Consider the following 23068-nt stretch of genomic DNA (forward strand, 5'->3'; position numbering starts at 1 on the left):
AAAATCCATGGAGAAGAAATAAAAACTTTGAGGTTCGCCGATGACATTGTAATTCTGTCAGAGACAGCAAAGGACTTGAAAGAGCAGTTGTACGGAATGGATAGTGTCTTGAAGGGAGGATATAAGATGAACATCAACAAAAGCAAAACGAGGATAATGGAATGTAGTCGAATTAAGTCGGGTGATGTTGAGGGTATTAGATTAGGAAATGAGACACTTAAAGTAGTAAAGGAGTTTTGCTATTTGGGGAGCAAAATAACTGATGATGGTCGAAGTAGAGAGGATATCAAATGTAGACTGGCAATGGCAAGGAAAGCCAGGAAGTCGTTTCTGAAAGTTTTTGTATGGAGTGTAGCCATGTATGGAAGTGAAACATGGATGATAAACAGTTTAGACAAGAAGAGAATAGAAGCTTTCGAAATGTGGTGCTACAGAAGAATGTTGAAGATTAGATGGATAGATCACATAACTAATGAGGAGATGTTGAATAGGATTGGGGAGAAGAGACGTTTGTGGCACAACTTGACTAGAAGAAGGAATCGGTTGGTAGGACATGTTCTGAGGCATCAGGGGATCACCAATTTAGTATTGGAGGGCAGCGTGGAGGGTAAAAATCGTAGAGGGAGACCAAGAGATGAATACACCAAGCAGATTCAGAAGGATGTAGGTTGCAGTAGGTACTGGGAGTGAAGAAGCTTGCACAGGATCGAGTAGCATGGAGAGCTGCATCAAACCAGTCTCAGGACTGAAGACCACAACAACAACAACAACAACAACAACATTTACATTTAGATAAATTACTAAATCTACTAACAGTTACCTTCACCAGCTACTTACTATTAGCAGCACTACTACCAACCAACTAAAATACTACCACCCCAAAATTACAATACTAGTCTCTGTACAACATCATATACAATAATAATAACAATGATAATAATGACAGATGCAATTAACAAAACTCTGGCTTCGAGAGAAATGTTTACCCAATTTGTATGTAAGCATAGTAACTTCGGCAGCACATGTGCACACTATCCTTTTCTGTAGTAATTGCCTGAAACTCAGCGCCCCTCACTTGTGCTCTTCACTGTGCACTAAATAGCATATGAACAGTATATGAATCAACATTCCACTAACCACACCACTAAAGCATACCGTTAGTACTCCTCTCGTAATATCGAAGCCCCTGTTCACGTATATGGCCCAGGAAAGACATTAACCACCCTCCTGCCTATCTCCACACGCTACGGCTACAGCCCACGTCGATCATCAGTGGAGTCTATACCGAGGTCATCGGCACAGCAAATCCTCAGTAGACTTCGTATTCCTTGGTTGTCCACTGACTGACCTTGTTCATTCCTCTGCCCTCACACCTTGGCCCCTGTGGTGCTCGTATTGATACCAGTACAGACAGACCACCCTCTGGTGGCGCACCACCTCGAACATCTGCCAAAACGTCTCTCTGGCTGTAAGCAAAACAAACTGCCACTTGTCCCCCTAAAGCCGGCCGAAGTGGCCTTGCGGTTCTAGGCGCTGCAGCCTGGAACCGCGAGACCGCTACGATCGCAGGTTCGAATCCTGCCTCGGGCATGGTTGTGTGTGATGTCCTTAGGTTAGTTAGGTTTAACTAGTTCTAAGTTCTAGGGGACTAATGACCTCAGAAGTTGAGTCCCATAGTGCTCAGAGTCATTTGAACCATTTTGTCGTCCTAAACTCTTGTCTGCTTGTACACCAACTGGATGAAGGGAGCACCCATATACAGAAACAGGATAAACAAGTTGCGGTAATATCACAAGGCTGCACATATTACAACATAACTCATTGAGTATATGCCGATTTCACTTGTGAGATTTGAGCCCTACTTTCCCTGCCGTAGAAATGTCCTTAATTAAAAAAGAGCCTGAAATGACAAACTGAATAATTTTAAAAGGTCCCTTAATGCGTGGCAGGAGCTGCCCCATCAGCTGCAATCTCCTCACGTACACGCAGGACCCCCCCCCCCCCCCCAAATCTAAACGCAGTAGACCGTCTCCTGCGATGGTAATCCTTAACCCCTTGCCCATGGCCCACCAAGATATTTCTTCACGCCCTACACCATATTTCTCTGATCTCCTTCAGGGATAACTTAAAAAAAAAATCCTCCCGAACAGGCCGTGAAGGCCCAACGGTACCGACCGGCTGCCGCGTCATCCTCAGCCCATAGACGTCCCTAAATGCAGATATGGAGGAGCATGTGGTCAACACACCGCTCTCCCAGCCGTATGTCAGTTTCTGAGATGGGAGCCGCTACTTCTCAATCAAGTAGCTCCTCAATTTGCCTCACAAGGGCTGAGTGCCAACAGCGCTCGAGACACCAGACGGTCGCCCAGCCAAGTGCTATCCCAGCCCGCCAGCGCTTAACTTCGGTGATCTGACGGGAAATGGTGTTACCACTGTGGCAAGGCCGTTGGCGGGGATAACTTACTCGGCGACATATTCTCAGTCTACCACAACTTACACAATGGGGAGTTAATTCTAAATAAAAAAATTAATGCCGCCAACGGCCATTATGCGTCTCATGCCTGGCTGTGTTAAAGGCAAACATTAACTAGAGTTTTGTTCCGACGTGTGTGGTCAGAATGATGTTAAGCAATCAAGATCGCCCTCAAATTTCGGTTCACTTTCTACAAACAAAGGGTTCAGGTAGTACCCCGCGCTATAGAATACCTGATTCCCAATCCATTAAAGACTACTTGAAGACTCTGAAGGTAAATACTGCGGCATTATCAGAAATTAACTCTGCAACTACCAAAGGTAACGAAAATTCTCTTCAGCCAGTATCCACCCGTCTGCTGCCCTTGATCTGGTAAACGGACCCACAAAATCGATGTACAAAGTCTACAAGTAGTTTCTGCTCGTTTAGAAGCTAGCAAAACGTGCTCACTATCTTCTAGAGTTGACTAGTGGAACATGTTTCCCATGCTCACACCGTCGATAAACTTTCCCTTTCACACGAATCGCTAGTGGACACGTTTTATAAATTTCTCGCTGTCCCCTCCCCCCTCCGCTCTTCGAAACTGGTGAGAATAGGCGAATAACATGGATACAACTTTCTCGGATTGAACATGGCCTAATAACTTTCGCTCACTCTCTTCTCTGTTTATTTGCCCCTAAGAACACATCCTCTTCCTGATACGTGGCAATACCCTTCAACATTGATTCACTCCCTGGTGCTCACTATCCTGATCTGGTCCATTCACTCCTTTTTCTTCTTAACCCTCTTTAAACATGCAACTCAGCCTGTCCACAATGATACTTTCTGTTCCTCCTTACGTGTATGATTTCAGATTTAAAAGTCGAAGTTCAGTAGTCTGCCTAGCGATGCGGCTTCTGTGTTTCAGCGGCGCCATACCCACGATGCTCTAGAATTGGCTGCCAAGTACAAGATGTCATCAGTATCCAACACCAGCTACCCACAAACTGATTGGTTTGACACTAGTTATCACGACTGTCAGTAATCTACCAGGGTCAAGGATACCACATATCGGTTCATTATTAATTTCACAGGAAAAAAAAGCTGTGTCCTATATCGCTGATACACAAACCTAGCTTAAAGTCCTCGAGGGACGGTAGTCGAACTGACACCTAGCTGCCCTCTTAGGATACTATCAACTGCTAGTATCCAACACCTTCTTCTGCTGTAGGCAATTTCCACAGCGAAAGCACCTGTTATAATCTAAACCTCGTTCTCACTACCCTGTTCACAATCCTCTTCTAGGCGCACATATCTAAATCTTTCAGCACAGGTGTGGAGTTACTTTGACTAATAATTTTTATCCCAAAAAATCTACCTTGACAGATAACGAAAAAGCTATTTGTCAAACGGCATTTAAATGCGTAGCCCAGTTATAGGGCCTGAAACATGGACCTTGCAACAACATAATAAGGGAATTAAGATTTCTTCAGCACAGTAATAAAACCATTTGATATTAACACCGCCGCAGTAACACTTAGGTAGGGGGCAACAGCAAGAATACAAACAGTTCACAGTATTCTGCCACTTGCCCAAAAAAATAACATTAATAAAATGAAAATAGCTTGCCAACAGAAGCCCTTAATATAATCAATAAAGCAGGAAAGCAACTCTGAGATTGAACTGGGCTCTCATACATTTACATTTAAAATAAATACCAAAACTACTAACCATTCCCTTTACCAGCTACCTACTATTGGCAACACTACTACCCACCAACTTAAATACTACCTATACAAAGGTAGCAAACTATTCTCCATATAATAGCATATGAAATTATGGTTACACTCACAGTCTAATACTAACAGACGAGATGAGCATAGCTCTTATTTCAGGAAAACAAACGTCCCGTCCCCTCCTCCCCCCCCCCTCCCCCCTCCATGAAAGCAAACAGTGACCTGAACATCACATTTTGTACAGAGTCTATCTGTGTGGAATATGTCTGGCAAAATTTTTACACTCGGTACACACGGGTTGTGCCCTTTACTCTGCACTAGTCACTGTTTGAATCAACTCATGCGAGCAGTATTCCACTGCCAGTCACCAGAGAGCACTCTTAATGCTCCTCTTGTAATATGGTAGCCCTTGTTTGAGTATGCTCAGGAATGACAGACTTGGGAAGGACACCAAGTGCCCTCCAGTCCACACTCTGCTACAGCACTTCACTTCAACCGTCGGTGGAGTCCCACTCCCGGCTCTCGACACGCCAGCTCTGAAGCACGATCCTTGCTCCTTTGCCGTCCAACCACCAAATACATTAACTCCTTCGTCTTTGCACGTTGACTCCAACACTACTCATGTCAATATCTGCACAGACAGCCTGCCAGCTGATGGCTTACTGCCACGAAAAGCCGCCAAAACTCTCTTGCCAGAGGCAAACAAATATGCCACTTCAGACAGTACAACGATATGCCCAGCTGTTCTCGCAGCAGTAACAACAATCACATTGAAACTTGGAAACAATCACATTGCTGTACTTTAGTTTCACGTGTCGGTAGCTACATAAACCAGTGCTTGGTGTTGTAGGTATTGATGATAACATATTACATTTCTTTTATACTGTTGTGAAATTATTTTGTCAGAACAAAGTTAAAAATGGTAACAGTTCCATTATTACTCTGTCATGGGCCTCAGAAACCCCGCATCCCTTTACTAAAAAATTCAGACTATATCCCTGTAGAAAATTGAACAATCTGTTTGTGGGGTCTAGGTTACCCGTATAACAAATCTCAAACGATAAGCATCCTGGAAATTGCAACACAATTCGCCACATTATTTATAAAATGAACAGTTTCAGTCCTCGGAGAACTCCATAATGTAACAGCCGAAACACTAGCAGCCAGGACAGCAGACCGGCAACCAACCAGATCGCAGTTACCAGCAAAAGCCCTGCCAGCTCAGCAGGTTAGTCATGGCTTCCGCAACCAGCACTTCCATGTGAGGCACATCACACCGACTCCTGTCTCGTGAGCGACCGACATACCGATTACGCCTCGCTAACACATCTACCCTGCTTCAAATGTTTCTAAATGGCCTCGATATAGGGGGGGCCTTCCGCAGCTATCAGCAGGTGGAAACAGAATATAAACCACCATGACCAGGCTGTCAGCAAGTCGTCACAGTTGAGTCATCCGCGATGGTGGAAGAGTAGCTGGTCAGTCTCCAGCCCAGGCACAGGGACGTTGCCTCACCACCCCACAGCCATCAGCCGCCTTTCGCTAGGGTACTGTGGTAGCTGGGCCATCGGTACTGTCCAAAGGAGATACCTGAACCGATATGCCTGCACCTGAATGCTGGGGTTTAAGGATCACCTCTCGTCGTATGCAGGCTGTCTGTTTCAGATGTGCTGAACCCTGTCCGTTTGTGTTCATCAATGAAGTGTTCTATCAACTGATTGCCTGCCTTCTCTGCCTGCTCCAGCGCCAACCTCCAGCAGAGAATCACTCCTACCCTTCAGTGCACCCTGTTACAATAACTTACGATTACACCTGACGAATTTTTCCCATTAAAAAGAAGTACCACATTGTATCTAATGGATATTTATTAACGCAGTCATGAAGCTGGCAAGTACTCGGGAGCTCGTATTTTGTTGTCTAAGCAACAGGATGGCATCGTATTACTTACCTTCGCAAAGCCAGGTAACATGGCACTGTTACTTGCAACCATCTTGACCTTATGGACGAACACAGCTATCGTATTTTCACAGCCGGCCGGTGTGGCCGTGCGGTTCTAGGAGCTTCAGTCTGGAACCGCGTGATCGCTGCAGTCGCAGGTTCGAATCCTGCCTCGGGCATGGATGTGTGTGATGTCCTTAGGTTAGTTAGGTTTAAGTAGTTCTAAGTGACTGATGACCACAGATGTTAAGTCCCATAGTGCTCAGAGCCATTTGGACCATTTAATTTCACAGGATCTCTGTCTTTGGAATCCTAGTTACTCTTGCAGAGATTTTTATTACACAAGAAGCCCATAATAGGCTAGCATAAAATAAGTTTCATAATTCTACAGCAAACTGTGCATCTGTGAAACGACTACTCTAGAAAATTGAAATGGCCTGTACCTTTTCTCAATTGCTTGAAAAGCCTAATGTGAACTTCGAGATGTTTTTTATTCACGCATAAGGTCATAATACAGGAAAAATTCAACAGCAAATAATGGTTGCAAATAATGAGTGACTGAGTAGTTAAAAATGGTTCTGGAAATTTGACGAAACCGAAATGGACATGCATGGTTGCAATGCTCACTACTGGTTGGGATATTTGAGTCGTAACACATAATGCACCAAACACTGGATGTCATAAAAACAGAGTTTTCCTCCAGATCGCAACCATCTTTCGGCCATCAGATTTTGATGTAGTTACGGTATTGTGTCAGATTGAAAATTGTATCATACGCATGGTCAAATGAAAAGTTACTGACGAGAGGAAAGCACATTCTACATTGACAGTAGGTAACCTCTGCTATCGATACACTGGAGTCATAAGTGCGATACAAAGAGCTCACTGACCCTGGCAACTAGTTGAGCCACACCTGTCATTATCATTCTCTTCGGCCTTCTCCTCTCTTCCTCACATTTGTTCACAGCAGATGAAACTGATTCATCGCAGGGTGAAACTTGCTACTACTACTCCACATTAACCTGAACTCTAAACACAATGCTTTGGCTGTTGAATGGCAACTATCGACGTAGAAAGTAGTAGGTAGGCTAGGAGAGTTCTGGAACAAAGCAATCCACTACCCACTTCCTCTATTACATCACTGATGACATCATCTGATTCCCCCTCCCCTATGACATCACGCACTGTCGTGAGATTTCTGCTAATCGGCCAAAATGCCCTGTATAAAATAGCAGGAAATTTAAAATAACCCAGCTGTGACAGTCGTTTTCTATCCTCCACTCCTATGACATCATTGTGGAAGAAGGGCTGTTGTAATAACTATAAATTTGCAGAAAATCCAAGAATGTGCTTTTCCCTATTGATAGAAGCAGGTTCTTACGGTAAGTGTAAAATCTAAGATGGGTACTGGGTTTTCCCCATGACATCACTCGCCTGAGACAAAGGATGTTTGCTTCCCCATCAGGTCCCCCCTACTATGACTAAACTACTTTCGCACACCTTGACTCGAAATTCTCTACCTGGCGCTGCTGTTCATGCACTGCAAGCATCTCCCCAGGCTGGCTGATCACATTTAACTCAGCCCCAGTATCATTCATGCATCACCATATAACGCGACATGGTGCCACATAAGCAACAACTTCACGTCGTAGGCCATTCAATTTCTTCTGTACGGTAGGACTCTGAACAGAGCAGTGCTATATTGTCAGATTAGAGTGCACAATTGTTGTTGTTGTTGTGGTCTTCAGTCCTGAGACTGGTTTGATGCAGCTCTCCATGCTACTCTATCCTGTGCAAGCTTTTTCATCTCCCAGTACCTACTGCAACCTACATCCTTCTGAATCTGCTTAGTGTATTCATCTCTTGGTCTCCCTCTACGATTTTTACCCTCCACGCTGCCCTCCAATACTAAATTGGTGATCCCTTGATGCCTCAGAACATGTCCTACCAACCGATCCCTTCTTCTGGTCAAGTTGTGCCACAAACTTCTCTTCTCCCCAATCATATTCAATACTTCCTCATTAGTTATGTGATCTACCCATCTAATCTTCAGCATTCTTCTGTAGCACCACATTTCGAAAGCTTCTATTCTCTTCTTGTCCAAACTATTCATCGTCCATGTTTCACTTCCATACATGGCTACACTCCATACGAATACTTTCAGAAATGACTTCCTGACACTTAAATCAATACTGGATGTTAACAAATTTCTCTTCTTCAGAAACGCTTTCCTTGCCATTGCCAGCCTACATTTTATATCCTCTCTACTTCGACCATCATCAGTTATTTTGCTCCCCAAATAGCAAAATTTGTTTACTACTTTAAGTGCCTCATTTCCTAATCTAATTCCCTCAGCATCACCCGACTTAATTAGACTACATTCCATTATCCTTGTTTTGCTTTTGTTGATGTTCATCTTATATCCTCCTTTCAAGACACTGTCCATTCCGTTCAACTGCTCTTCCAAGTCCTTTGCTGTCTCTGACAGAATTACAATGTCATCGGCGAACCTCAAAGTTTTTATTTCTTCTCCATGAATTTTAATACCTACTCCGAATTTTTCTTTTGTTTCCTTTACTGCTTGCTCAATATACAGATTGAACAACATCGGGGAGAGGCTACAACCCTGTCTTACTCCCTTCCCAACCACTGCTTCCCTTTCATGTCCCTCGACTCTTACAACTGCCATCTGGTTTCTGTACAAATTGTAAATAGCCTTTCGCTCCCTGCATTTTACCCCTGCCACCTTTAGAATTTGAAAGAGAGTATTCCAGTCAACATTGTCAAAAGCTTTCTGTAAGTCTACAAATACTAGAAACGTAGGTTTGCCTTTCCTTAATCTTTCTTCTAAGATAAGTCGTAAGGTCAGTATTGCCTCACGTGTTCCAGTGTTTCTACGGAATCCAAACTGATCTTCCCTGAGGTTGGCTTCTACTAGTGTTTCCATTCGTCTGTAAAGAATTCGTGTTAGTATTTTGCAGCTGTGACTTATTAAGCTGATAGTTCGGTAATTTTCACATATGTCAACACCTGCTTTCTTTGGAATTGGAATTATTATATTCTTCTTGAAGTCTGAGGGTATTTCGCCTGTTTCATGCATCTTGCTCACCAGATGGTAGAGTTTTGTCAGGACTGGCTCTCCCACGGCCGTCAGTAGTTCCAATGGAATATTGTCTACTCCGGGGGCCTTGTTTCGACTCAGGTCTTTCAGTGCTCTGTCAAACTCTTCACGCAGTATCATATCTCCCATTTCATCTTCATCTACATCCTCTTCCATTTCCATAATATTGTCCTCAAGTACATCGCCCTTGTATAGACCCTCTATATACTCCTTCCACCTTTCTGCTTTCCCTTCTTTGCTTAGAACTGGGTTTCCATCTGAGCTCTTGATATTCATACAAGTCGTTCTCTTATCTCCAAAGGTCTCTTTAATTTTCCTGTAGGCGGTATCTATCTTACCCCTAGTGAGATAGGCCTCTACATCCTTACATTTGTCCTCTAGCCATCCCTGCTTAGCCATTTTGCACTTCCTGTCGATCTCATTTTTGAGACGTTTGTATTCCTTTTTGCCTGTTTCACTTACTGCATTTTTATATTTTCTCCTTTCATCAATTAAATTCAATATTTCTTCTGTTACCTAAGGATTTCTACTAGCCCTCGTCTTTTTACCTACTTGATCCTCTGCTGCCTTCACTACTTCATCCCTCAAAGCTACCCATTCTTCTTCTACTGTATTTATTTCCCCCATTCCTGTCAATTGCTCCCTTATGCTCTCCCTGAATCTCTGTACAACCTCTGGTTCTTTTAGTTTATCCAGGTCCCATCTCCTTAAATTCCCACCTTTTTGCAGTTTCTTCAGTTTTAATCTACAGGTCATAACCAATAGATTGTGGTCAGAGTCCACATCTGCCCCTGGAAATGTCTTACAATTTAAAACCTGGTTCCTAAATCTCTGTCTTACCATTATATAATCTATCTGATACCTTTTAGTATCTCCAGGGTTCTTCCATGTATACAACCTTCTTTCATGATTCTTAAACCAAGTGTTAGTTATGATTATGTTGTGCTCTGTGCAAAATTCGACCAGGCGGCTTCCTCTTTCATTTCTGTCCCCCAATCCATATTCACCTACTATGTTTCCTTCTCTCCCTTTTCCTACACTCGAATTCCAGTCACCCATGACTATTAAATTTTCGTCTCCTTCACAATCTGAATAATTTCTTTTATTTCATCATACATTTCTTCAATTTCTTCGTCATCTGCTGAGCTAGTTGGCATATAAACTTGTACTACTGTAGTAGGCGTGGGCTTCGTATCTATCTTGGCCACAATAATGCGTTCACTATGCTGTTTGTAGTAGCTTACCCGCATTCCTATTTTCCTATTCATTATTAAACCTACTCCTGCATTACCCCTATTTGATTTTGTGTTTATAACCCTGTAGTCATCTGACCAGAAGTCTTTTGCCTCCTGCCACCGAACTTCACTAATTCCCACTATATCTAACTTCAACCTATCCATTTCCCTTTTTAAATTTTCTAACCTACCTGCCCGATTAAGGGATCTGACATTCCACGCTCCGATCCGTAGAACGCCAGTTTTCTTTCTCCTGATAACGACATCCTCTTGAGTAGTCCCCGCCCGGAGATCCGAATGGGGGACTATTTTACCTCCGGAATATTTTACCCAAGAGGACGCCATCATCATTTAATCATACAGTAAAGCTGCATGCCCTCGGGAAAAATTACGGCTGTAGTTTCCCCTTGCTTTCAGCCGTTCGCAGTACCAGCACAGCAAGGCCGTTTTGGTTATTGTTACAAGGCCAGATCAGTCAATCATCCAGACTGTTGCCCTTGCAACTACTGAAAAGGCTGCTGCCCCTCTTCAGGAACCACACGTTTGTCTGGCCTCTCAACAGATACCCCTCCATTGTGGTTGCACCTACGGTACGGCTATCTGTATCGCTGAGGCACGCAAGCCTCCCCACCAACAGCAAGGTCCATGGTTCATGGTTCATGCACCATATACAAACACAATACCCTGTTTGGCGTGTAATAAGATGTCCCTCCCTCCCTCCCTCCCTCCCTCCCAGATCTTGCATGGTTCACCTGTATACTCGCTAAATTTTAAGCAATCATATTCCACACACGTTTCGTCTCTTCTAATAATGAATTGCTATGTCCAACAACAGATGAAAATACTGGGACTGCTATCTTTCTTCTAACATAGTGACGATAACAGAAAATTCATGAAATGTTAATCCTGCATCAACTGATCTGTTAAGTTTTATCTCATGTAAAACATGGTAAATCCTCTCAACATAGCAACAACTTGAAGTCCCTATCTAGACGCGGTGTTATGCTTCTACACCTATTATGCAGTGGATATCTGAGATTGCTAGAGTGTGAGAGTTCTCTAGCTCCCTTCCTCCCACAGACACCTAGTACGGTTCATCAGTTCATATGTGCTCTAATGTGCTTTAAGAGCACAACTTTTTAGTAGGAAGGTGAGTCCAGCTGTCAAGAACTTTGATTTGCAATTACTGTTAAAGAACTCTGTCACTTTTGTCACTGAAATTGACAGCTTAAATCACACCATAAATGACGTGTTCCTTAGCAATAAGAGTAATTTAAATGTTCATATGTACATTACAGAACCGTTTTGTCACACTGCTATGGTGCTTAAAATTTATTATCAGGTTGAGTCTCACGAAAAAAATCAGAAGGGATTATCCGTTATGTTAAATAATGAACTGCGCGTGGTGTATTCAATACCTACCTACGTGGCAGATTCTCCAAGATCGTGTCTGTGAGAGGCAGAGTCAAGGTTGAGACATTTTCACCTACATCGGAACAGCAGCGTAATAGCAGATTGAGTACTGGGCAAACATTGGTTATGAAGCATCTAAAATCCCCGTGACTGTATCATATAAGGTAGAAATGACTGACCAAATGTGTGTTCTGGTGGCATAAGTGCCTGTGATTTCGTAGTGCCTCTTCGTTCATCTTTAATGTATAGATTCAACTGTTGGGTAGAACTGCAACCTTGTCATACCCTTGGAATGCTGTTCATGAATGGCAGCAGAACACGCCGAATCACAAGACTGACGTACAATTTTGCAGTCGAGGCGCTTGGATTAACCACGATAGTGTTCCACCTGTCATACGAAATCGCAGCCCAGGTTATAACTCCGGGTGTATGCGCACAGACTAGTCAGGTTGGTTGCAGGCCCTCAGCTGGACTCCTTATAATCAACACACGGAACTCACTGACTCCGAGGCAGAATCAGCTTTCATCAGAAAACACAATAGGACTCCACCCTGCCCTCCAATGAGGTCTCAATTGACACCACTGAAGCCGCAAACGGCGGTGATTTGAGGTCAGTGGAATGCACGCTACAGGCTTTCTGAGTTGTTCTTGGAGTAACAAATTTGTAACAGTTGGTTCTGTCACTGTGATCCCAACTACTGCGCAAACTGTCACTGAAGATTCAGTACGATGCACCGGAACCATATGCCGAACATGATAGTCTCTCTCTCGGTAGTACCACATGGCTGTCTCGAATCCGTTCTTCTTGCGACCACCGCTACCAGCAATTGCGTACAGTCTCGACATTCTCGCCAACTCTTTCTGCAATATCGCAGAAGGGGCATCCATCTTCCCTTAGACCTATTACACGACCTCGTTCAAACTGAGTGAGATGTTGACAATGGCATCTTTGTAGCCTTAAAGGCCTTAACTAACATTAATTCACCATGTCCAGTCGCGAAGGTAATCAGCACCACTGTTATGGGACTGACACAAAAATTGAACAGACATCTTTCCGATGCAGATGCAGAAACGCGCCTACTAACTTTCGTTTGTCTCTCCTCCTCCTTGTTGGTGTGGTTTATTTTTTTTCTGTCAGTGTATGTGTTGATAATAGACAGTTTAGCGAGTCCTCTTTTATGTCCTGTGTGAGAGCACTGCAATTACACAAGAGACACTATTATGTTTCATAAATTTTTATCATAAAATTCATTGTATGTGTGCGCTATGCAATGAATGGGCATTTAGTTGACGGTGGCTGTAGTCAGTCTTACTGGTGGTGTCTTTCCTCCATCTTGATATTCTCATCCTTTTACTCAAAATAGTTTCACAAGAACTACGTCGTAATTCATCCGGAGAATTCAATTTGCGGTCCACGAACATTCCTCTCTCGCTTTCGCGTCGGGTTGTTTCGACCTGTTCACACCCAAGCAGCGTGCCTCTGAATTCTATGTTTGTTGTACCATCTTCATGTGGACTCCAAACACTGGAACAATACTTGAAAAGTGAGAGCAGAAATGTTCTGCATATCCTTTACGTAAAATGTTTGAATCTCTTCCTGTACATTGCACACATAACACTAACACTAACATTAACATTTACATTTGGATGTTTCAAACCATATCTTATTCTTTTCAGCCTTATGTAGGTTCCACCCGCTCGAGATTTTATTCTACTGATAAATCGACAACTACGCTTAGTATTAATAATTGATAGCATTCCTAACATGAAAGGAGGTCAGGCATTAATAGTAGAGGAATTTTTGTGCGCTGCAAATAGCTTAAGTAATATGTATTGGCTTGGCAGTACGTATTGATGTAAATAGTTCTCATTAATGTTGCATCACATTCCTTACAGCACACTACGAGTAGGCTGCTATCCAGCACTAAAATAGAAGCATAAGTATGTGTAAAGCCATTACCTTTAGAAATGTGTCTGGGTTGTAATGGGAAGTGGTGATTTAGAGCTAAACTTAGTGCGCCTGAAATGGTGCTGCTTTCTAAAATCTGGTCATAATTATGCGTTCCACCCAATGTGGAGATATTTGCCGTGGTGATGCTGTCATTCCTAGTATCAGCCTAGACACCCAGCACAAAGCCACAATCTCGCAGGAGGGTTGACTACTTAAACGGTGGCTGCCACAGGCCTCGCAAGTCGGTGTGATGTGCCTGCTCGTGTGGTAATCCGTGTAATCATCACGCATATAACTTAGCGGTGTGTGGAGGTTAGCTTAAATAAATAAGACGATATCCCAGTACTAAAATAAAATACACTAGTCTACATCCACGTCCTAATACACACAACTGTGGTAATATCGTAGAGACATGTCTACAAATAAAAACGACGTGACACGAACGTTTTACCAAACTTATAAAATAAACTGATATACATCCTCATTACTAACAAAGATGGTTTAAGCTGTGACGTATAACGCTGCGATGGTAGCAGCAATTTACCAAACCAAAAAGCTGTATTTCAACACTTCAGTATGCACCTAAAAGCTGGAAAGGGGTTTGCCAAGTTTAAAACTTTACAATCATTCGTTTGCTAGAATGGTAAAAACTTTTGTAATATGTACAAGTCTGGGGGTGTAGAAATAACTCCCACAGACCTTACATACTTTACGTAACTACGGCTGCTTTGTGTGCAAATTAATAAAGATTTTCTACAAGAATAGTCCGACAACCGTCTGACGAACATCCCAATCTATTCGAGGTTGCGGTCGATTCTGTTTGAATACCGCGCTGTGCACGTAATCTACGTGAATTTCGTAAACAATTATCTCCATATATCTCCATAAACCTACCCCTGGTTTGCATCATGCAGCCTGAGCTTGCCAATGCCTTATTAAGTACATCTTCATTTTATCTATTCATACTACTCTGAATAAAGAAGAGGATGGTATTACACTACAATTTATAATTGCAGTGTTTGACTCCCTAGTAACAAAGGTTAACAGAGCTCAAAGAAATGGAAAGTGACAGGTACATGAGCAAAATACGGAATATCAAGTCAGTTTGTTACTGAATTGAAGAACTTCTTAAATTGCAATGTAAACCTTAGAAGCCATGGCGTATAACTAACAAAAATGCTTGTTTCGGGCATAAGATGATCAAAGTTGAAACACTCCAAAAACTTCCATAAACAACTTACCGACAAAATCATTATTTACACTTTTTTCCAGATTTTATTGCCTTCCTTATCCAGAGCAATCACTGCTGAATTAGTAGCTCTTTTTTTAAATAGTAGAAATAATTGATCACAGTGTCGTTAATTGTTGTTGTTGTGGTCTTCAGTCCTGAGACTGATTTGATGCAGCTCTCCATGCTACTCTACCCTGTGCAAACTCCATCTCCCAGTACCTATTGCAACCTACATCCTTCTGAATCTGCTTAGTGTATTCATCTCTTGGTCTCCCTCTACGATTTTTACCCTCCACACTGCCCTCCAATGCTAAATTTGTGATCCCTTGATGCCTCAGAACATATCCTACCAACCGATCCCTTCTAGTAGTCAAATTGAGCCACAAACTTCTCTTCTCCCCAATTCTATTCAGTACCTCCTCATTAGTTACATGATCTACCCACCTAATCTTCAACATTCTTCTGTAGCAACACATTTCGAAAGCTTCTATTCTCTTCGGGTCCAAACTATTTATCGTCCATGTTTACTTCCATACATGGCTACACTCCATACAAATACTTTCAGAAACAACTTCCTGACACTTAAATCTATACTCGATGTTAAATTTCTCTTCTTCAGAAACGCTTTCCTTGCCATTGCCAGTCTACATTTTATATCTTCTCTACTTCGACCATCATCAGTTATTTTGCTCGCCAAATAGCAAAATTTGTTTACTACTTTAAGTGTCTCATTTCCTAATCTAATTCCTCAGCATCACCCGACTTAATTCGACTACATTCCATTATCTTCGTTTTGCTTTTGTTGATGTTCATCTTATATCCTCCTTTCAAGACACTGTCCATTCCTTTCAACTGCTCTTCCAAGTCCTTTTCTGTCTCTGACAGAATTACAATGTCATCAGGGAACCTCAAAGTTTTTATTTCTTCTCCCCGGATTTTAATACCTACTCCAAGTTTTTCTTTTGTTTCCTTTACTGGTTGCTCAATATACAGATTGAATAACATCGGGGAGAGGCTACAACCCTGTCTCACTCCCTTCCCAACCACTGCTTCCCTTTCATGTCCCTCGACTCTTACAACTGCCATCTGGTTTCTGTACAAATTGTAAATGGCCTTTCGCTCCCTGTATTTTCCCCTGCCACCTTTAGAATTTGAAAGAGAGTATTCCAGTCAACATTGTCAAAAGCTTTCTTTAAGTCTACAAATGCTAGAAACGTAGGTTTGCCTTTCCTTAATCTTTCTTCTAAGATACGTCGTAAGGTCATTATTGCCTCACGTGTTCCAACATTTCTATTGAATTCAAACTGATCTTCCCCGAGGTCGGCTTCTGCCAGTTTTTCCATTCGACTGTAAAGAATTCGCGTTAGTATTTTGCAGCTGTGACTTATTAAACGGATAGTTCGGTAATTTTCACATCTTTCAACACCTACTTTCTTTGGGATTGGACTTCTTATATTCTTCTTGAAGTCTGAGGGAATTTTGCCTGTGTCGCACATCTTGCTCATCAGATGGTAGAGTTTTGTCAGGACTGGCTCTCCCAAGGCTGTCACTAATTCTAATGGAATGTTGTCTACTCCCGGGGCCTTGTTTTGACTCAGGTCTTTCAGTGCTCTGTCAAAATCTTCCCGCAGTATCGTATCTCCCATTCCATCTTCATCTACATCCTCTTCCATTTCCATAATATTGTCCTGAAGTACATCGCCCTTTTATTGACCATCTATATACTCCTTCCACCTTTCTGCTTTCCCTTCCTTGCTTAGAACTGGGTTTCTAACTGAGCTCTTGATATTCATGCAAGTGGTTCTCTTTTCTCCAAAGGTCTATTTAATTTTCCTGTAGGCAGTATCTATCTTACCCCTAGTGAGATAAGCCTTTACATCCTTTCATTTGTCCTCTAGCCATCCCTGCTTAGCCATTTGGCACATCCTGTCGATCTCATTTTTGAGACGTTTGTGTTCCTTTTTGCCTGCTTCATTTACTGCATATTTATATTTTCCTTTCATCAATTAATTTCAATATTTCTTCTGTTACCCAAGGATTTCTACTCGCCCTCGTCTTTTTACCTACTTGATCCTCTGCTACCTTCACTAGTTCATCCCTCAGAGCTACCCATTCTTCTTCTGCTGTATTTATTTCCCCCATTCCTGTCAATTGTTCCCTTATGCTCTCCCTGAAACTCTGTACAACCTCTGTTTTAGCCAGTTTATCCTGGTCCTATCTCCTTAAATTCCCACCTTTTTGCAATTTCTTCAGTTCTAATCTACGTATCGATAATATGAACACTTTAATTGAAGGCAACAACTTAATACTCCAGTTAAACATGATAAGTCGACAGAGTTTTTCACAAATCCTGTGTTCATTTTCTGAGTAACAATCAACTTCATGATTTTGTTTAACTGGTTCAGTGTTCTTGCAGCTTCATAGTGTGGAAGTTTCTGGTAAAATTCTTCATGCAGTGGTTACACAAAGGGAAGTGGTGACTAAGTCTCTGAACTTCAGGTATTTTAACCCTTAGCCCGAAACATCTCTTAAATATGTGTAACTAGAAACATGTGCTCTTGTGGACCTGTTAACACTTTTTATAACGTAATTCCGGACTAGCTGATATTATAAGCAGATGGAATAATAATCAGCGCTTCTACAGACTTCTTGAATACGATACATACAATGAACATAAAAAAAATCCTGAGTATCTGTGGTAAATGGAAATGAGCGTTTGGCGTCATTGGCCGGGAGGCCCCTTGCGGGGCAGGTCCAGCCGCCTTGGTGCAGGTCTTATTACATTCGACGCCACATTGGCCGACCTGCAAGCCGGATGGGGATGAAGACAACACAATACCCAGTCACTGAGCGAAGAAAATCCCCGACCCAGCCGGGAATCGAACCCGGGCCCCTTAGGACGGCAGTCCATTTCTGATCATTCAGCTATCCGGGCGGACAGTATGTGTGGTCATGTAGTATGAGTCTTAAAATCTCTGTGGATATCGTTACACCAGTCACGATACTAGCGAGTATAAATTAAAAGGATTGCAAAAAATATAAAAGAAGGTAATAATTAAATTAACTGTAAATATTAATTCATAGAATTTTTGTACACTCTACACGCATATTCGTACCACATTTCAGGCAAATTAGCTAATCATATTTGGTGCACTTGTATCGCTGCTTACATTCCCTTTTCCTTTTCTTTCTCTTCCTCTTTTGCAGTCTATCAGTTGGTATACCTCTAAAATGTTATTAAATAATTCTATATTCGAGATTTGGTAGGCGTTTGTTCCAAATTTCCATTTTTGCTTTTAATCGAAGCATTACTTCTTTAAGAACGTTGTGTTGAGGTGTTTTTCTTCCTGTGATAGACGTTGAACGTAACCACTTGAGATAATCTTTGCGATAAAAAACTGTTCGCTGTGAATAATTAACTGTGGTACAAGTCACAACTGGCTCTTCTTCCAATAAAGCATTTTCTTCGCTAGTATCACACACTATTTCATGGTGATCACCAGCTACCACGAAATGAGAACCAGCATCAGAGTCGTCAAAAAATATCGTCGTCGTTCCCATTTTCCTCTTCACTTATATCACGCAACTGCTATTGCACCGAAGCTTCAAAATTTGGATCAGCTGCAGAAATTTTATTCAGTTTAGAAAATCGCTCCATGCTCTAGCTGAAAACAAACTAATAATAAAGCGCTGTGAAGTAAAATATTCCGAAAACTATGTAAACGAAAATTTGCAGAAATCAAAAACATGTGGATTATTCGACTTACCTATTTACTAAATGTAATGCGAAACATGTGGTCAGACAGGCAGCTAATTTCGCGCTCACTTCTAAATAATATCTTTATCGTCAGACTGATAAACTCAAGCTGGCAAGTATTAAAGCGAAGGTACTGAAAAAGAGAGAGGGTGGTGTTTTTTTGTGCTACCACATCCAATGTTTAAAATTAATTATGAGTCAGAGACAATGCTTTCGAGTGAAGGGTTAACCTCGGTTTTTCATTATTTCTGAAAATCTTCCAGCTCTCCACTGAGAGATTCTTTGAAAAACAAGAAGGGTGACTTCTTTTGAAATGCAACCGCAGCATTTTGCTGAAGCCTTTAACTGAGTCTTAGAGACAATATTGAGTCACTTAGTACAGATGACAATTATTTCATCACAGTATTTTAAATCTTCTGCTGGCCTTTGAAATGAGACACGCCAACTCATCAGATACAAAAACGGGAGGATATTTTCTTGCTACCTACTCAATAATTCCAAAATCTTGATCACATTCTATATAGGAATGACCAGAAATCATGAATTTGTGATCTGCAGTTTCAGTGTAATTACTTTTACGTATTTTCAACCAAACATTGTCCCTAAACGCTGATTTATTTAACTGATGTGGGGAATCTAATCACATACCGAAGGGGGGGGGGGGAAAGCGAGGTGGGGGAAAGCGAGGTGGGGGAAAGCGAGGTGGGGGAAAGCGAGGTGGGGGAAAGCGAGGTGGGGGAAAGCGAGGTGGGGGGGGGGAAAGCGAGGTGGGGGGGGGGGAAAGCGAGGTGGGGGGGGGGAAAGCGAGGTGGGGGGGGGGAAAGCGAGGTGGGGGTTGGTTGGTTGAGGTTTAAGGGACCAAACAGCAAGGTCATCAGTCCCTTGTTTCAAATATGCGCCATTCCGCTAATGTGGCGGAGCCTGTACTTAGCACGCAGAGCCAAAAGAAGGGGGCATTCAACCAAAATGTGGGCTACTGACTGGAAGGCTCCACAACCACATAGTGGGGGTGGCTCATCACGCAAAAGAAAACCATGGGTCAACCGAGTATGGCCAATGCGGAGACGACACAGTGTGGTCGAGTCCTTTCGGGAGATGCGAAAGGAAGAACGCCACGGGCCTGGTGTCACCTTAATTGCACGAAGTTTATCAGACAGGTGAGTAGCCTCCCAAGAATTGGCCCATGACTGTGCGAAGTGGGATTTGATGTGAAGCTGTAAATCCGCTGCAGGAGGGGCTACAGAAAATAGGGGGTAAGTAACTGCTCCCCCAGCCAAACGATCAGCAAGCTCATTACCCGGGATACCCACATGGCCAGGGACCCAAAGGAAGTCAATAGAACAAGCAGCATGGTGAATATCAGCGAGATGGTCATGGATGGCAGAGACCAAGGGATGGCGCGAAAAACACTGGTCAATAGCAAGAAGGCCACTCATCGAGTCCTTGCATAACAAAATGCGGTTGTGTTGGGACTGTTTAATAAAGGTAAGGACCTGGGAAATTGCCATCAATTCCGCAGTAAACACCCCACATGTAGGTGGCAGCAGATGACTTTCCGTTCCAACAGAGGACGTGAAGGCATACCCAACATGATCAGCAGATTTAGAGCCATCAGTGTAAAAAACAACAGCATCCCGAAACTTCCACAAAATTTGGCGGAAAAAAGAACGGAACACCACCGGGGGGATGGAATCTTTCGGACCACAGCGGAGATCCATCCGAAGTCGAGGCCGTGGAACTAACCAAGGAGGGGTGGAGGGAGGGAGCGAGGAAGACAGGACAAAGAAGGAAGCTGAGAATCACGGCAAAGAGACGCAAGGCGCAGCCCAACCGGTAAACCCGCCCGAGGGCGGGAGTCGGGTGGACGACGTCCATGGTCTGGGAACAGGATAGAATAGGAAGGATGAGTGGGAGAGGAACGGATAGTGAGTGCATAAGACACCAGAAGCTGGGACCGCCGAACAGAAAGGGGCGGGGATCCCAGCTTCAACCAGGAGACTATCAACAAGGCTAGTAGGAAGGCACCGGTGGGCTAAACGGATACCACGATGGTGGACTGGATCCAGCACGTGCAGTGTGGAAGGAGCAGCTGAACCATAAACTTGACAACCATAGTCCAAGCGAGACAGTACTAGAGCACGATAAAGACGGAGGAGGAGGGAACGGTCCGCACCCCAAGACGAGTGGGCAAGGAAGCGAAGGACATTGAGTTTACGGAAACATCCTACCTTCAGGAGTCTGATATGGGGCAGCCAAGTTGAGCTTGTTGTCGAAAGGAGAACCAGGAAACGAAACTGTGGGACCACAGGCAATCGTTGTGCAGCGAGATAGAGCTCTGGATCAGGGTGGATCGTAGTACGGCGACAGAAGTGGACCACTCGCGATTTTAAAGGAGAGAATTGAAACCCGTGTGAGAGGGTCCATGCAGAGGCACGCCGTATAGCTACCTGGAGCTGCCGCTCTGCAGATGCCATCGAGGAGGAACTAACCCAAATGCAGAAATCATCCACATACAGGGCAGGGGCGACCAAGGGACCGACAGAGGCCACAAGTCCATCGATAGCAATGAGGAAAAGAAGGACACTCAAGACAGAACCCTGTGGGATGCCCGTCTCCTGGGACTGTGGAGAACTAAAAGCAGTACCAACTCGAACTCTGAATGACCGATGGATCAGGAACTGGCGGATAAAAATCGGGAGTGGCCCCGAAGACCCCACTGATGAAGGGTAAGTAAGATGTAATGGCGCCAGGCCGTGTCATAGGCCTTGCGAAGGTCAAAAAACACTGCAACCAAATCGCGGTGCTGGAAAAAGCCTGCCGAACTGCGGATTCAAGCAAAGTAAATGATTGATTGAAGACCGGTCCCTCTCGAAAGCCACACTAGTAAGGCGAACAATAGATCCCGAGATTCGAGGACCCAATTGAGCCGATGGGCTACCATCCGTTCAAATAACTTACAAACAACATTGGTCAAACTAATTGGCCGATAGCTGTCAACAGATAGGGGGTTCTTACCAGGCTTAAGGACAGGAACCCAATGGTATCCCTCACTGAGAAGGGAAGTCACCCTGGAGCCAGATACGGTTAAACACCCGAGGAAGATGTTGCCGTTGTGGAGCACTGAGATGTTGAAGCAGTTGGTTGTGAATGGAATCTGGGCCAGGGGCCGTATCATGAGAAGAAGATAGAGCAGAAAGAAATTCCCATTCAGTAAAAGGTTCGTTGTAAGATTCTGACTCACAAGGGGTGAAACATAAGGTGGAAGCTCTCAACCAGTTGTTTTTGATGAAGGAAAGCAGCTGGATAGGAGGCTGACGCTGACGCCACTGCAAAATGGGTCGCAAGATGTTCTGCAAGAACTAATGGGTCTGTACAAATGCCAACTGGGAGGTGAAGGCCTGGGAGGGCAGACTGCCGATGGCAGCCTTGGAGAGAACAAAGTGTAGCCCATACCCGTGACAGAGGGACAGTAGAACCAATGGAAGAAACGAATCGTTCCCAACATATCCGCTTACCCCTTTTGATTAAATAACGGGCTTTAGCATGGAAGCGTTTAAAGGTAGTAAGGCTGGCTATGGATGGGTGCCTCTTAAAGTGTTGCAAAGCTCGACGGCGATCACGGATGGCAATGGCAATGGCCATACTCCACCATGGGACTTACCGGCGACGAAATGGTCCAGATGAGCGCGAGACAGCAAAGTTAGCAGCGCGAATAATCGCGTCAGACACGTCACTTAGGACGTCATCAATACAACCCGACAAAGAGGGAGAAAACTCGACCTGTGCAGTGTATAGAGGCCAATCGGCGCGGTGGAAAGACCAACGAGGTAACCTGTCCATCGGAGAGCGGGAAGGGAGCGAGATAATCAACGGGAAATGGTCACTATCACAAAGGTCGTCGTGTGGCGACCCGTGTAATGAAGGGAGGAGAGAGGGAGAAGAAAGAGAAAGATAATGACAGAAAAGGTACCATGACCGGCACTGAAATGAGTAGGGAGCCCATCATTAAGAAGGCACAGGTCGTGGTCTGCAATAAATTGGTCTATAAGAAGACCTCGTCTAGATGGAAGGCACTGCCCCACAAAGGATGATGAGCATTAAAATCCCCAAGGAGGAGGAAGGGAGGAGGAAGTTGCTGAAGAAGGGTGGTTAAGGCAGCAGGTGTAAGAGTCCTGTAGGAGGGAGATAAAGATTGCAAACTGTGACTGCAGAGTCTAAGTGGACCCTAACAGCA

General features: G+C 43.6%; 1 protein-coding gene and 1 pseudogene across 1 annotated transcript in view; both read right to left on the bottom strand.

Moving 5' to 3' along the window:
* Nucleotides 1-23068, bottom strand: part of LOC124775930 — a 69860-nt gene that overhangs the window by 35073 nt on the left and 11719 nt on the right. The window lies entirely within an intron of this gene.
* On the bottom strand, nt 2334-2451 carry LOC124778219 (annotated as a pseudogene).

Source organism: Schistocerca piceifrons, chromosome 2, assembly GCF_021461385.2.
Source record: "Schistocerca piceifrons isolate TAMUIC-IGC-003096 chromosome 2, iqSchPice1.1, whole genome shotgun sequence".
Taxonomy (NCBI): Eukaryota; Metazoa; Arthropoda; class Insecta; order Orthoptera; family Acrididae; genus Schistocerca; species Schistocerca piceifrons.